The sequence below is a fragment of the Lutra lutra genome, chromosome 10 (genome assembly GCF_902655055.1).
Source record: "Lutra lutra chromosome 10, mLutLut1.2, whole genome shotgun sequence".
NCBI classification, from domain to species: Eukaryota; Metazoa; Chordata; class Mammalia; order Carnivora; family Mustelidae; genus Lutra; species Lutra lutra.
The window spans coordinates 56,608,034-56,623,093 of record NC_062287.1 but is presented as its reverse complement, the minus strand read 5'-3'; the positions used below and the strand labels follow the sequence as shown (position 1 = coordinate 56,623,093).

The 15,060-nt window shown below is 39.6% G+C and overlaps 1 protein-coding gene and 1 pseudogene across 5 annotated transcripts in view; one reads left to right on the top strand and one right to left on the bottom strand.

Annotated features, from left to right (window-relative positions):
* FAM168A (family with sequence similarity 168 member A) overlaps positions 1–15,060 on the bottom strand; it is a 243,745-nt gene that overhangs the window by 102,865 nt on the left and 125,820 nt on the right. The window lies entirely within an intron of this gene.
* LOC125079963 (heterogeneous nuclear ribonucleoprotein A3-like) lies at positions 7,340–8,794 on the top strand (annotated as a pseudogene).

Below are 15,060 nucleotides of genomic sequence, written 5' to 3'. Positions count from 1 at the left end.
GCTTCCTGGGCCCCAGGTCCTTCATCAGTTAGAAGTAGAGGTTAGACTAGATGTTCTTTAAAGGTTCCATTTTTAGCCCTTTATAATACATTATGTCATAATAATGACATAGTACCTCTAAACCTTCATAGTCAGACCCAAAATTCATTCATTCGATTAACATTTATGTAAGCAAGGCATAGAAAACACAAATATACTAAATGACCCCACTCATATATACAAACATTCCTACTAAAAACAAAACTTGGCTCCAGAATTCTGTAGTTTTGTTTTTATTCTTTTCTTTTTAAGGTTTATTTATTTATTTGAGAGAGAGACAGAGAGGGAGAGAGAGTGTAAGCTGGGGGAGGGGCAAAGAGAGAGAATCTGAAGCAGTTTCCATGCTGAGCACAGACACCGACACAAGGCTGGATCCCGGAACCAGGAGATCATGACCTGAGTTGAAACCAAGAGTCAGTCTCTTAATTGACTGAGCCACCCAGGTCCCCAGTTTTCTTTTTTTTCTAATCACACTTAAGAGGGCTGTGGATCTTTAATTACCAAATTCTATACTTAACAATCCTCCCAAAGGAACAACAACAAAACTCTCCCTATTAAACTGTAGCACACATTTCTATTTCTCTCCTTTAAATGACTCATAGCCTGAGCTCATTTAGGGGGTTTCCCTCCACTTACTAAATAAGTGAGAACGCTTCTAGTTCTATAAATGTCTTTTCCTTACAACCAACCATTAGTTCCCTGAGAACAGACCTAACACCTTATTTTTCTTTGCATCCCCAATAAGACATTTTCATAATTTATTTATAATCCATACCAAGACTAATCCAAAAGAATGTGAAGTGGTTCATCTTATTAAGATACAAAAATAAGGGGAGCCTGCTAGGCTCTGTCAGCTAAGCACCTAACTCTTGATTTTGGCTCAGGTCATTATCTCAGGGTTGTGAGATCAAGCCCCAAACTGGACTCAAGCGCAGGGCATAGAGCCTGCTTAAGATTCTCTCTCTCCCTCTCCATCTTCCTCCACCCTCTCACTCTCACAAACACACACACACACACACACACACACTCACACACACAAAATAAAACAGTTTAAAATAAAAATAAGTAAAAACCAATTGGGACATGAGCTCCAAATCAAATAATCAAAATTCAGGTCCTATATCTACCACATACCTATCATATGATTACTGGCAAGTTATAACCTCTCCAGTCAGCTTGTTCATCTGTAAGTAAAGACACATACAATGCCATCTCACAGAAGTTTACAGAACTGGCTGTCTGGCCAGGCACTACTAGGTTAATTCCAATCAGAGCTCCATCACATATTAACTGTGTGATCTTGGGCACCTTACTTAATCTCTTTGGGTCTTAGCATCTTCATCTGTTTCAAATGGTGATAACACTACTTTTACAGCTGATACAAGAGTTAACTGAAATAATACATGTAAAGGATTCAGCACAGTGTCAGGCACACAGTAAGTACTCAATAAAAAGCAAATACTCATAGTAAGCATCATCTCCAGGTTGTTTAGAAAGGCGTGTTATATAAGGGGGGGGGGCTCTAAACTCTAAGTGCTATGAAATGTCTGGAATGCCTAATGATAATTATTCATATCCAAAACTATGGAGCAAATTAATAAAAATGAGGAGAAAACATGTCCAACGGCAGTTGTCTTAAACCACATTTTGTAAATATAGTTTCCTATAGTTCTCTTTTTTGCATTTTTGGCCTCCTTCCACAAATCTTTAATACAGCAGTAAAGCAGGAATGGAAATGCAAGCTATATACTTGCAACTGACAGAAAAGGTGAGGCTTGAGGTTTTTCCATCAAGTTAGGACAAAACTGCCATGTCTCCTCCTTCTGGTTCTGCAGGCTGCCTGCACAGAAATTGATAATCTGCAGCTGCCAGGAAGGCCAGGTTAAATTGAAGCAGCTGGTTCAATTTAAAATGTGGTTTGGGTTTTTTTTTTCCAGATACTACTAGAACACGGTGATGTCTTTGGGTCTGTGACCTGCTCTGCAGGATGACAGAAGGCACAGCCAGAGTATGAAGGCAGCAGAGACATAAAAAGAACAGGACACAACAAAATTACTCAAAAAGCTAGTGCAGCATGATTACGTAACAATGTTTCATGTGCATGTGTTGAATAAGCCAATATGTGTATAGTCACTATGATATAATTACATTTTAGTGCTTTATGATCTGTGTATATGAAGAGTGTCAAAGAAAAGGCTCATCTGTGTTCCACACAGAGTCCTAAAATATCAGAACCTAAACAGCCTTTGGAGGTTATCCAGCTCATCATTAGTGTTACTATGGATGCAAGAACTAAAGGAAAGAGGCTTATCCATGGTCACACAATCAAGTCAAGAAGTCGAGCTGGGATCAGAACACAAGACTAGGCTGATTATGGACTCAAATATAAAAATGTAGGAAGGGAATATATTAAAAACCTTGTAATTTGTGGAGAAATCTCAAGATAGTTTAAGAATTCCCAAATTTATGTATGTATAGTAAGTTATGTACTTACTAACTGCAAGTAGGAGACATTCCTTAGCTAAGTAAATCACTCTCACCTACCACTACTTCATCAAATGCTTTTCAAATGCTCACCTCAAGAAAATGATGAATTACAACAGGTCGCGGACCTTTGAGGCTGCTCAAGAACAACAAGAGCTGCATATAGTGAGTTCATCCAAAGTGAAATGTCTAAAACAAAGTCCCAGTTTATAAAGAGTAATAAGGCAGAATTCATTACCCAGCTGCTGTCCAGGGTTCCCACAGCTCATCGTTGTAGAGGGAACACATCTACAGTGATACTGATGGAAATAAAAATTAAATCCTCAAATCTAGAATTTTGTGCTTTCTAAAACCTAGCCCCAACCACCACTCTCTAGAAGTACCCTCTCCTCAACAATGCTCTAGGCAAATTACACAGGGGCTTGGCTTTCCAACTTTGAAGAGGAAGAGAGGTATATATACACGTTTCTCCACAAATCCTGTGCCATCCCTGTAAATTCAAACCCAAACCATCTTTCAGGCCCAGCTCCCAACTCCAGGAGGCTTTCTTTAAAAAGCACGTATTAGGGGTGCCTTGGTGGCTCAGTGGGTTAAAGCCTCTGCCTTCAGCTCAGGTCATGGACTCAAGGTCCCTGGGAACGAGCCCTGAATCGAGCCCGACATTGGGCTCTCTGCTCAACGGGGAGCCCGCTTCCTCCTCTCTCTCTCTCTGCCTGCCTCTCCACCTACTTGTGATCTCTGTCTGTCAAATTAGTAAATAAAATCTTTAAAAATAAATAAATAAATAGCACATATTAACATGATCTGTCCTATTCAATGGCTATAGCGTCACTCAATCTCATTTGCTGAACTAAATCAGGAGAACCCCTGAGTTAAGTGGCCCAGGGGATTGTCCCCAGGTGGGGGGAACAGGGGAGAGAAAAATGACAGCCATTTTACATTGTTTTGCACAGTACTTATTGATTCAGGAAATAAACACAAAATTCTGAATAAAATGACTTAGAAACTGAAAGACAAATAGACAAATAAAATAAAGTGATCTGTCCCTTCAGCTCCAAACCTTTTCCACCTTTTTTTCTCAGAGTTTCTTGCTGCCCTCCTCCCAGTTCCCTTCCCTTAATCCAACCTGCACTCTGGCCACATCAGTCTAGTTGCTTCTCTCCAACACTCACTGCCTCTGGGGCTTGGCTCTCTGTCTGGATCATTTTTCCCCCGTCAAAAGCATACCAATCTGGTTATAGTTTACTAGAAAAAAGACAGCACAACTTGGGCTCAGGATATCTGAGTTAGAATCCCAGCTCCACTGACTCCTAGCCAAGATCCCCATCCAGGCCTACCTATTTCTTCCCACTAGGCAACACATTCTCCATATGTAAAATCAGATAATAACAAATCTGAGTATACCTAGTTAACTTGGGAATATAAAGGTACAAAAGGCATGATCTCTGCCATAAGAGCTTATGATTCTATGTGAGAAAACAGAAGGTAGCAGAATCTAGCAGGGGAGGAAACTGGCCTGGAGTTCAGATATTAGAGTCTTGGTCTTACCACTGCCACAAAATCTGTGGAACCTGGGTAAATATCTTCCCTTTACTGGGTCTCAGCTTTCTTGCTCTGCAGTATGAGCAGGGGTTAATCAGGATTTTTTAAGGCCTTCCCAGCTTAGCTATTTAGTGGGAAATAACCACAGTGCTAGCCCATTCATGAAATGAGCCAAAAGGGCAGTATGATAATGCCTAATGTAACCAGAAACAAAATGCTGGATTCAATGGAAGCTGTTCTGTGACGGGCAGATCCAATGGAACCTCAAAGGGGAGGTGGGAAAGTTGAAGCCAAATGACGAAAGTATCTGCTGCTAGGAGGTCACAGCTAATCGCAGGGACACTTCTCATTCACAGAAAGCTCTGCATTAACTCTTCATTCAGGTCCCAAGGTCCCTGCCAACACAAAGGAGCCTTCTGCCTAGAGAAGAAGTACCAGTCAGGAGCCTCATGGGACACACAACGGATAAAGTCAAATGGGGCACAGACCATCCTGCCCAAAACTGGAGCCACATCTACAGCCTTCCCAGTAATCAAATTTTCTCTTGCCAGAGCAGATAATGGGAGCAACAGAATGTTGAATTTCAGATGCTGAATTTTTTCAAAATATGTACTGCATCTCAAGTCCTTTGAGCCAAAAACACAGTTTTTGCTTTGTAGTACTTACAAATTTCAGAGAAATAGCAACAAATTCTTTTTCTAAGCATCAGAAATAGTACAAGCAGTTTTTGGTCACCTGGGTGGCTCAGTGGGTTAAGCCTCTGCTTTCGGCTCAGGTCATGATCCCAGGGTCCTGAGATCGAGCCCCGCATTGGGCTCTCTGCTCCGCAGGGAGCCTGCTTCCCCCTCTCTCTCTGCCTGCCTCTCTGCCTACTTGTGATCTCTCTCTCTGTCAAATAAATAAATAAAATCTTAAAAAAAAAAGAAAAGAAAAGAAAGAAATAGTACAAGTAGTTTTTCCAACTGGTCAGATTCAGGTTTAAGTCCCAGCAACTATTTATTATCTACCTAACTGTGGGCAAGTTATTTAACACTGACCATTAGATTCCACATTCATAATAGTGTGACTAAGAATCTCGAACTCACAGAGCTGGCCTGATAATTAAATGAGATAAATGTGAAGAACACTGCAGTCATTCAAAGTGAATTTCTCCTTCCTTTCTGCTCCTATACCATACTGTATTTACTTCTAATATAGCACTAATCCCACTTTCTTTGTTATGCTAGTCACCATACAGTATATCATTAGTTTTTGATGTAGTGTTCCATGATTAATTATTTACATATAACACCCAGGAGTAGCACTAACCCCACTTTATTATCCTTATATACATATAAATATACATATATTTACATATAATATACAGACAGGATTCCTGCCTTCATGGAGTTTATTGCCCAGTGGGGAAGACCAATATGGAATAAATATGTGTATATATATGTATGTATGTTTATATATGTATTTGTATATTTATATACTCCATATATCTAGCTCTGCCATGAGACTGTGAATGGCTTGAGAGCAGGGACAGTATTTTCATTCATACTGGACATCTCTTAAAACAGTGCCTGGCACATAGTGGGGCCTTAGGAAATTCTAGGAATGTGCCTGACATGTGTTTAGTCCTATGCTAAGTGCTATAAAGGGAACAAAATAGGATCGCAATAATGTTAAACATAATAGAACATAGCAATAATCAATACATAGCATTTACTCTGTTTCAGACACAATTCTAAAGCCTTTACATTAACTCTTTTCCTGATCGTATTACTGATCATATTTCCTGATCGTATTACTGTCCCCACTTTGTGATGAGAAATTGAGGCAAAGAAAGGTTAAATAACTTGCCCAAACCTGGAACACGCAAATCCACAGAGAAAGAAAGTAGTTTAGTGTTTGCCAGGGAAAAGCCACCTGAGTCTGTGCCTAGCAGTAAATGTCTACTGAGTCTATGAATGTATCAATGGGCCTCTGGTACTTTAAAGAGTAAGAATGTCTGCATGGTAGAAAACCCTTTATTCATTCATCCAGAAATATTTATTAAGTGCCTTCCATGTACCTGGCAATTAATAAACAGACATGATTTCTGCCCTCATGGAGTTTATTGCCCAGTGGGGAAGATCAATATGGAATAAATAATTACAAGTATACTAATAAATTACTTAAAAAATAAATACAGATTGCTATGGGAGCTTAGAAGACACAAGAACATGCAGGTGCAGAACATTTAGATTGTAAGGCACCTTTAAGGTCACTGAGTCCACATACTTTTTTTTTACTTTTTTTTTTTTTTTTTTTGAGAGAGGGAGAGGAGGGTTAAAGGCAGAAGGAGAGGGAGAGAGGGAAATCCAAGCAGAAGCAGGTGCCACACCGAGCACAGTGCCCAACATGGGGCTCAATCCCATTACACCAAGATCATGACTGGAGCCAAAATCAAGAGTCGGATGCTGAACCACCTGAGCTACCCAGGCACCCCATATACCTTTCTTTCTTAAGCAGTTGAGTAGTAATAGTCTCTGCCCATCCCAATCTCTGTATCGTTACGCCTCAAGCAGGTAGTCTAGAACCCAGGCTACCTGATTACTACAGGCTATTGCTCTTTTTGCTATTTCAATTCATAGATTTCTAAATTCAACAGAAATAGATGCTATATATTAACAGTTAAAAGACACAGTTTATTTAGGAAGGAAAAGTCTTATTATATAGGTCATGATGGATTATGCCTGTCCCTTATTATTTCTCTGAGGGTACATTTCTTTAGAAATAAATATTTCTGTTCCTAAAGAAGATCAGGGAAAAACAACAACTTATAAGTATCTTACATACTGCACAAACTTGGTTTTGGCTCAGGGATACCAATAATTTTTTTGAAATACCTAATATCACCTTGAGTGTTTTTGAACATGAAGGCAGACACTAACACTTCAACATAATATAGGAAGTATATATTGCTCATGTTAGAGTCAATTACAGTATTAGATTTGGAACCATTCCTTTCAGCATGGGTCATAACTTAATAGTAAACACCTATAAAAAAGGCAGCAGGTCTTAGGAAACTAGAAAAAGAAGAGCAAAATAAATACAAAATAATCAGAAGAAATAATAAGAATTAGAGAAGAAATCACCGAAATTGAAAGCAGGAAATCAGTAAGAATATCAATGAAACCAAAAGCTGGTTCTTTAAAAAGATCAATAAAACTGATACTAAGAAAAAAAGAGAGAAGACACAAAAGACTAATATGAGAAATGAAAGAGGGGACATCCCGGTCTCAAAATGGAGGGCCATGATCCAAAGGAACCAGAGCAGTTGAGAAAACTGTTTATTGGTGGTTTGAGCTTTGAAACTACAGATGATAGTTTTAAGAGAACATTTTGAAAAATGGGGTACACTTACAGATTGTGTGGTGATGAGAGACCCCCAAACAAAACGTTCCAGGGGTTTTGGTTTTATGACTTACTCTTGTGTTGAAGAGGTGGATGCAGCAATGTGTGCCCGACCACACAAGGTTGATGGGCGTGTAGTGGAACCAAAGAGAACTGTTTCTAGAGAGGATTCTGTAAAGCCTGGTGCCCATCTAAGAGTGGAGAAAATTTTTGTTGGTGGTATTAAAGAAGATACAGAAGAGTATAATTTGAGAGACTACTTTGAATAGTACGGCAAGATTGAAACCATAGAAGTTATGGAAGACAGGCAGAGTGGAAGAGAGGATTTGCTTTTATAACTTTTGATGATCATGATACAGTTAATAAAATTGTTGTTCAGAAATACCACACTATTAATGGGCATAATTGTGAAGTGAAAAAGGCCCTTTCTAAACAAGAAATGCAGTCTGCTGGATCACAAAGAGGTCATGGAGGTGGATCTGGCAACTTCATGGGTCGTGGAGGAAACTTTGGAGGTGGTGGTAACTTTGGCTGTGGTGGAAACTTTGGTGGAAGAGGAGGCTATGGTGGTGGTGGTGGTGGTGGCAGCACAGGTAGTTACAGAGGAGGTGATGGTGGATATAATGGATTTGGAGGTGATGGTGGCAACTATGGTGGTGGTCCTGGTTACAGTAGTAGAGGAGGCTATGGTGGTGGTAGACCAGGATATGGAAACCAAGGAGGTGGATATGAAGGTGGTGATGGAGGATATGATGGTTACAATGAAGGAGGAAATTTTGGAGGTAACTATGGTGGTGGTGGGAACTATAATGATTTTGGAAATTATAGTGGACAACAGCAATCAAATTATGGAACCATGAAGGGGGGCAGTTTTGGTGGAAGAACCTCGGGCAGTCCCTATAGTGGTGGTTATGGCTCTGGTGGTGGAAGTGGTGGATATGGTAGCAGAAGGTTCTAAAAAATTTTCAGAAGAAAAGGGCTACAGTTCTTAGCAGGAGAGAGAGCGAGGAGTTGTCAGGAAAGCTGCAGGTTACGTTGAGACAGTTGTCCCAAATGCATTAGAGGAACTGTAAAAATCTGCCACAGAAAGAACAATGATCCATAGTCAGAAAAGTTACTGCAGCTTAAACAGGAAACCCTTCTTGTTCAGGACTGTCATAGCCACAGTTTGCAAAAAGTGCAGCTATTGATTAATGCAATGTAGTGTCAATTAGATGTACATTCCTGAGGTCTTTTATCTGTTGTAGCTTTGTCTTTTTCTTTTTCTTTTCATTACATCAGGTATATTGCCCTGTAAATTGTGGTAGTGGTACCAGGAATAAAAAATTAAGGAATTTTTAACTTTAAAAAAAAAAAAAGAAAGAAAGAGGGGACATCACTACAGATCCCCCAGAAATTCAAAGGATAACGAAAAATACTATAAACAACTCTAGATGAAAAGACCAATTCCTTGAAGGACACCATCTGCCAAAACGCACACCAGAAGAAAGAGATGATATGAAAAGACCTCTATCAAATCGATAATCAATAATCTTCTAAAACAGAAAGCAGCAGGCCAGGATGGATTCACAGGATGGGGGTAATTCTGCCAAACATTTAAGGAAACAACGATATCAATTCTCTGCAATGTCTTTCAGAGGATAGAGGCAGAGGGAATACTTCCTAACTCATTCTGTGAGTACCAAAACTAGACAGAGATATTACAAGAAAAGAAAAATATAAACCAATCTCTCTCATGAACACAGATGCAAAAATCTTCAACAAAATATTAGCAAATGGATTCTTTTTTTTTTTTTTCCCAAAGATTCTATCCATCCATCTGACAGAGATCACAAGTAGGCAGAGAAGCAGGCAGAGAAAGGAGGGAGCAGGCTCCCCGATGAGCAGAGAGCCCGATGCGGGCTCGATCCCAGGACTCTGGAATCATGACCTGAGCTAAAGGCAGAGGCTTTAACCCACTGAGCCACCCAGGCACCCCTAGCAAATGGATTCTTAAAGAGTATAAAAAGAATTATACACCATGACCAAGAGGGATTTGTCCCAAGTATGCAAGGGTGGTTCAACATTCGAAAATCAATTAAGATAATCCATCATATCGGGGCGCCTGGGTGGCTCAGTGGGTTAAGCCGCTGCCTTCGGCTCAGGTCATGATCCCAGGTCCTGGGTTCGAGCCCCGCATCAGGCTTTCTGCTCAGCAGGGAGCCTGCTTCCTCCTCACTCTCTGCCTACCTCTCTGCTTACTTGTGATTTCCCTCTGTCAAATAAATAAATAAAATCTTTAAAAAAAAAAAAAAGATAATCCATCATATCAACCGACTAAAAAGAAAAATTAAATGATCATATCAACAGGTGCAGAAGAAGCATTTAACAAAATCCAATATCCATTCATGATAAAAATTTTCAATAACCTAGTTAAGATAGGGGAACAGTCTCAACTTTAATAAAGGCTGTCTATGGGGTGCCTAGGTGGCTCAGTCAATTGAGCATCTGGCTCTTGATTTTGGCTCAGGTCATGATCTCAGGGTCATGAGGTAGAGCCCCCTGTTGGGCTCCACGCTGGGCAGGGAGTCTACTCAAGATTCTCTCTTTTTCCCTCTGTCCCTCCCCATCCCTCACACACATACTCTGTCAGTCAATAAATAAATAAACAAACAAATAAATAAATGTTGTCTACAAAAAACTACAGCTTAAACACTGCATAGTGAGAAATTCCAACTTTTCCCACTAAGATCAGTAACAAGGCAATGATGTCCCCTCTAGAAATCTTCAAAATCATACCAGAAGTCCTTGACAATGCAATAAGGCAAGAAAAAAGAAATCAAAGGTATACAGATTGGGAAGGAAAACATAAAACTGACTTTGTTCACAGATTAAATGATCATCTACACAGAAAATCCAAAAGAATGAACAACAACAACAACAAACTCCTGAAACTAATATATAGTAACAGCAAGGTTGTAGGATACAACAAGGTTGCACAATACAAATAAACTGCTTTTCTGCAGATTAACAAAGAGGAAGTGGAATGTGAAATTAAAAATACAATACCATCTACATCAGCACCCCTAAAAAGGAAATATCTAGGTACAAATCTAACAAAATATATATAAGACCTACTTAAGGAAAACTACAAAGTCTGATGAATGTAATAAAAGAACTAAATAAGTGGATATTCCATGTTACTGGATAGAAAGACTCAATATTGTCAGGATGTTGGTTGTCCCCAACTTGATCTATAGATTCAATACAATCCAAAGAAAAATCCCAGCAAGTTATCCTATGGATAACAACAAATTGATTCTAAAGTTTATATGGAAGGGCAAAAGACCCAGAATAGCCAATATAACACAGTAGTTGCAGGACTGATACCACCTGACATCAAAACTTACTACAAAACTATAGTAATCATGACACTGTGTAGTACTGGTGGAAAAACTGACAAATAGAACAATGGAACAGAAGAGATAGCCCAGAAATAAAGCCACATAAATACAGTTGATTGATCTCTGATCAAGGAGCAAAGGCAATACAATGGAGCAAAGACAGTCTCTTCAACAAATGGTGCAGAAAAACTAGGCAGTCATATGCAAAATCATCATCATCATCATCATCAGATACAGACCTTACACCTTTCACAGAAATTAACAGAAAACGGATCACAGACTTACATATGAAACACAAAAGTATACAACTCCTAGAAGAGAACACAGAAGAAAACCTACATGATCTTGATCACAGTGATGCTTTTTCATCTACAACATCAAAGATATGACTCATAAAAAAAAGCTGATAAGCTGAACCTCATTAAAATTAAAACTGCTGCTCTACAAAAGACAGTATGAAAAGAATCAGAAGACAAGCCACCAGTAGTGAGTTATCTCAACTGATCACAGAAAAAAAGCCACAGATTGGGAAAAAAATATTTGCAAAAGACACATCTGATAAAGGATGTTGACTAAAATATACAAAGAACTCTTAAAATTCAACAATAACAGAATAAACAACCCAGTAGGGGCGCCTGGGTGGCTCAGTTAGTTAAGTATCTGATTCTTGAAGATCTCAGGAGAGTGAGATCGGTCTCCACACTGGGCATGGAGTCTGCTTAAGATTCTTTCTTTCTGGGGCACCTGGGTGGCTCAGTGGGTTAAAGCCTTCTGCCTTCGGCTCTGGTCATGGTCCCAGGGTCCTGGGATGTGGCCCCGCATCGGGCTCTCTGCTCAGCAGGGAGCCTACTTCCCTTCCTCTCTCTGCCTGCCTCTCTGCCTCTGTCAAATAAATAAATAAAATCTTTAAAAAAAAATAAAACAAAATAAAAGAAGGAAATGCTTAAATTTCCCTAGAAATAGCACTATGCCATCTTTCCCTCTTCCTCTGTCCCTCTCCCCACCCCTGTTCACATACATGCACAAAGCTCACTCTCTCTCTTTAAAGAGAAAAAAAAAATGTAAATAAATAAAAAATTTTTAAAAATTTAATGGCCCGGGGCACCTGGGTGGCTCAGTGGGTTAAAGCCTCTGCCTTCGGCTCAGGTCTGATCCCATGGTCCTGGGATCTGCTCAGCAGGAAGCCTGCTTCTCCCTCTATCTCTCTCTGCCTGCGTCTCTGCCTACTTGTGATCTCTGTCAAATAAATAAATAAAATCTTAAAAAAAAAAATTTAATGGCCCAAAGAACTTAACAGGCACCTTGCTTATGCAAGTAAGCATGTGAAAAGATGCCTCACATCATAAGTCATCAGGGAAATGCAAATTAAAACAATGATGAGATACCACTACACAATTACTAGAGTGGCCAAAATCTAAAACACTGACAATACCAAATGCTGATAAGGATGTAGAGCAACAGGAACTCTCATATATTTCTGATGGGAATGTAAAAGAGTACAGCCACTTTGGAAGACAGTTTTGCAGTCTCCTTCAAAACCAAACATATTCTTACCATGTGATCCAGCAATCATACTGCTTAGTATTTATCCAAAGGAAGTAAATATGTATATCCACACAAAAACCTACAAAAGGATATTTATAGGCAGCTTTATTCATAATTGCCAAAACTTCAAGGAACCCAAAATATCCTCCAATAGATGAATAAATAAATTGTAGTACATCCAGACAATGGACTATTATTCAGTGCTAAAAAGAACTGAGTTATGAAAAGACATGGATGAAACTTAAATGCATATTATGAAGTGAAAAAAGCCTATCATAAAAGGCTACATACTGTATGATTCCAACTATATGACATTCTGGAGAAGGCAAAACTATGGAGACAATAAAAAGATCAATGGTTGCCAGAGGTTAAGAGGGATTAGACCTTGTCACTTTCCTTCCTTGTGAGGACAGTGAAATATTCTGTATGATATAATGATAGCTATGTCATCATATATTTGTCTAAACCCAAGAATATACAACACAAAGAGTGAACTCTAAGGGAAAGTATGGACTTCGTGTGATTATAATGTATCAATGTAATTTCACCTTTGGCAAAAAATGTACCATTCTTATAAGTGCTATTGGTAAAGGAGGAGACTATCCATGAGTGAGGGAAGGGGGTATATGGGAAATCTCAAATTTAGTTGTAAACCTGAAACTATTCTAAGAAAATAAAGTCTTAAAAAAAGTTTTTTTAATATTTTATTTATTTGACAGAGATCACAGGTTGGCAGAGAGGCAGGCAGAGAGAAAGGAAGGGAAGCAGGCTCCCTGCTGAGCAGAGAGCCCGAAGTGGGGCTCCATCCCAGGACCCTGGGATCATCACCCAAGCCGAAGGCAGAGGCTTTAGCCCACTCAGCCACCCAGGCGCCCCAAAATCTTAAAAAAAATTTTAAAGTGAGGCTAGGGGAAAGAGTGGGGAGTCCCAGTGATTCCACTTACTGGCTGTGTGTTTTGGGGGCAGGAGCAAAAGCTATCTAATTCAATCTTGTATTCTCAGTGTCTAATACAATGTCAATGTCTTGGCACATAGTAGTACTCAAAACACATTTGTTGAAAGCCTGACTGAATAAAGAAACTGCTTAAATTTTTTTGATAGGTTTTCTTTTGCTATCTCTAGTAAGTGACATAAGCAGGGTATGAATCTCTGCCTCTCCATCCTCCACGAGTGTCATCCAGGGATTTTAGACAGTAGTATACATGCCTATAATATCCACTTCTCAGAAAAGATATCAAGTACCCAGCTAGAAACAATGTCCTGGTGACAGATTATGTCTCCCAAAGATTGCCACAACACATCAAGAGTTAAAGCTTGGGGCGCCTGGGTGGCTCAGTGGGTTAAGCTGCTGCCTTTGGCTCAGGTCATGATCTCAGAGTCCTGGGATCGAGTCCCGCATCGGGCTCTCTGCTTGGCAGGGAGCCTGCTTCCCTCTCTCTCTCTCTGCCTGCCTCTCCATCTACTTGTGATCTCTCTCTGTCAAATAAATAAATTAAAAAAAAAAAAAAAGAGTTAAAGCTTAATTCTCCTCCTCATGAACCTGAGCTCGACTGACCCAACCAATAGTATGCAGCGGAAGTAATGCTATGTGACTTCCAAGGCTAAGTCAAAAATGGCCATTCAGCTTTTGCCTGGTTCTCTTGGATACTCCCTAGAAAGCATCCTTCACTCATCATTCATTCAAGCTTCCAACAAATATTTGTTATGAATTCCTACTACATAGCACACCCGAGACATTGTTTTAGTCACTGATAATCTAACAGTGAACCACTCAGTCACTGCCCTTGTCCTCACAGAGTTTATACTCTAAAGGAGGAAAGAGAGGAAGGGCAGGTAGGACAGCTGAATACATCCTATAATTACAACTTGTAAAAGATGCTCATGAAAAAGCAAAGAGATTTTCTTGAGACTTGCAAGTCAAGAAAGGACACTCCAAGGTGGTGACATTTAAACAAGCCATAACAGAAGAGCTGTTAGCCACAAGGTTAGCGGTTAGGGAAAGGAACAGCATGGGCAAAGGCACTGAGGCAGAAAAGCATCCAACATGCTGCTCTCAGAGGAACTGAGAGACAATGAGTGTGGCTGGAACAGAATGAACACAGTAGAGAATGCAGAAGGACCAGAGGATAGATTTTTGAAGCAATACTGGTACAGTTAATCATAGATCAGTGAGAGTAGCATAACAGTAAACCACCTCTTAAAATTATAATTTAAATACTATTTTTTTAAAGATTTTATTTATTTATTTGACAGAGAGAAATCACAAGTAAGCAGAGAGGTAGGCAGAGAGAGAGGAGGAATCAGGCTCCTGCTGAGCAGAAAGCCCGATGTGGGGCTCGAACCCAGGACCTGGGATCATGACCTGAGCCGAAGGCAGCGGCCCAACCCACTGAGCCACCCAGGCATCCCTTAAATACTATTTTAAAGCCAGCTTTATACCACTTCAGATATAAAACAAAAGAACTCAAGGAATAAGGGTTGATACTGAATACTGTATTAACTAGGTACAGTCACATAGCAAGCATATTATGCAAAAATGGGAATGTTTCCAAGACAAAGGAACATATGGTTTGAAGGCCTTCCTGTAATTAACCTCTTCAGAATTTCAGGACACAGAAAGACAGAACTGACTTTCTTATTGACTCATTAATGGTGCATTTCATAAATCATACCTTATTTGACC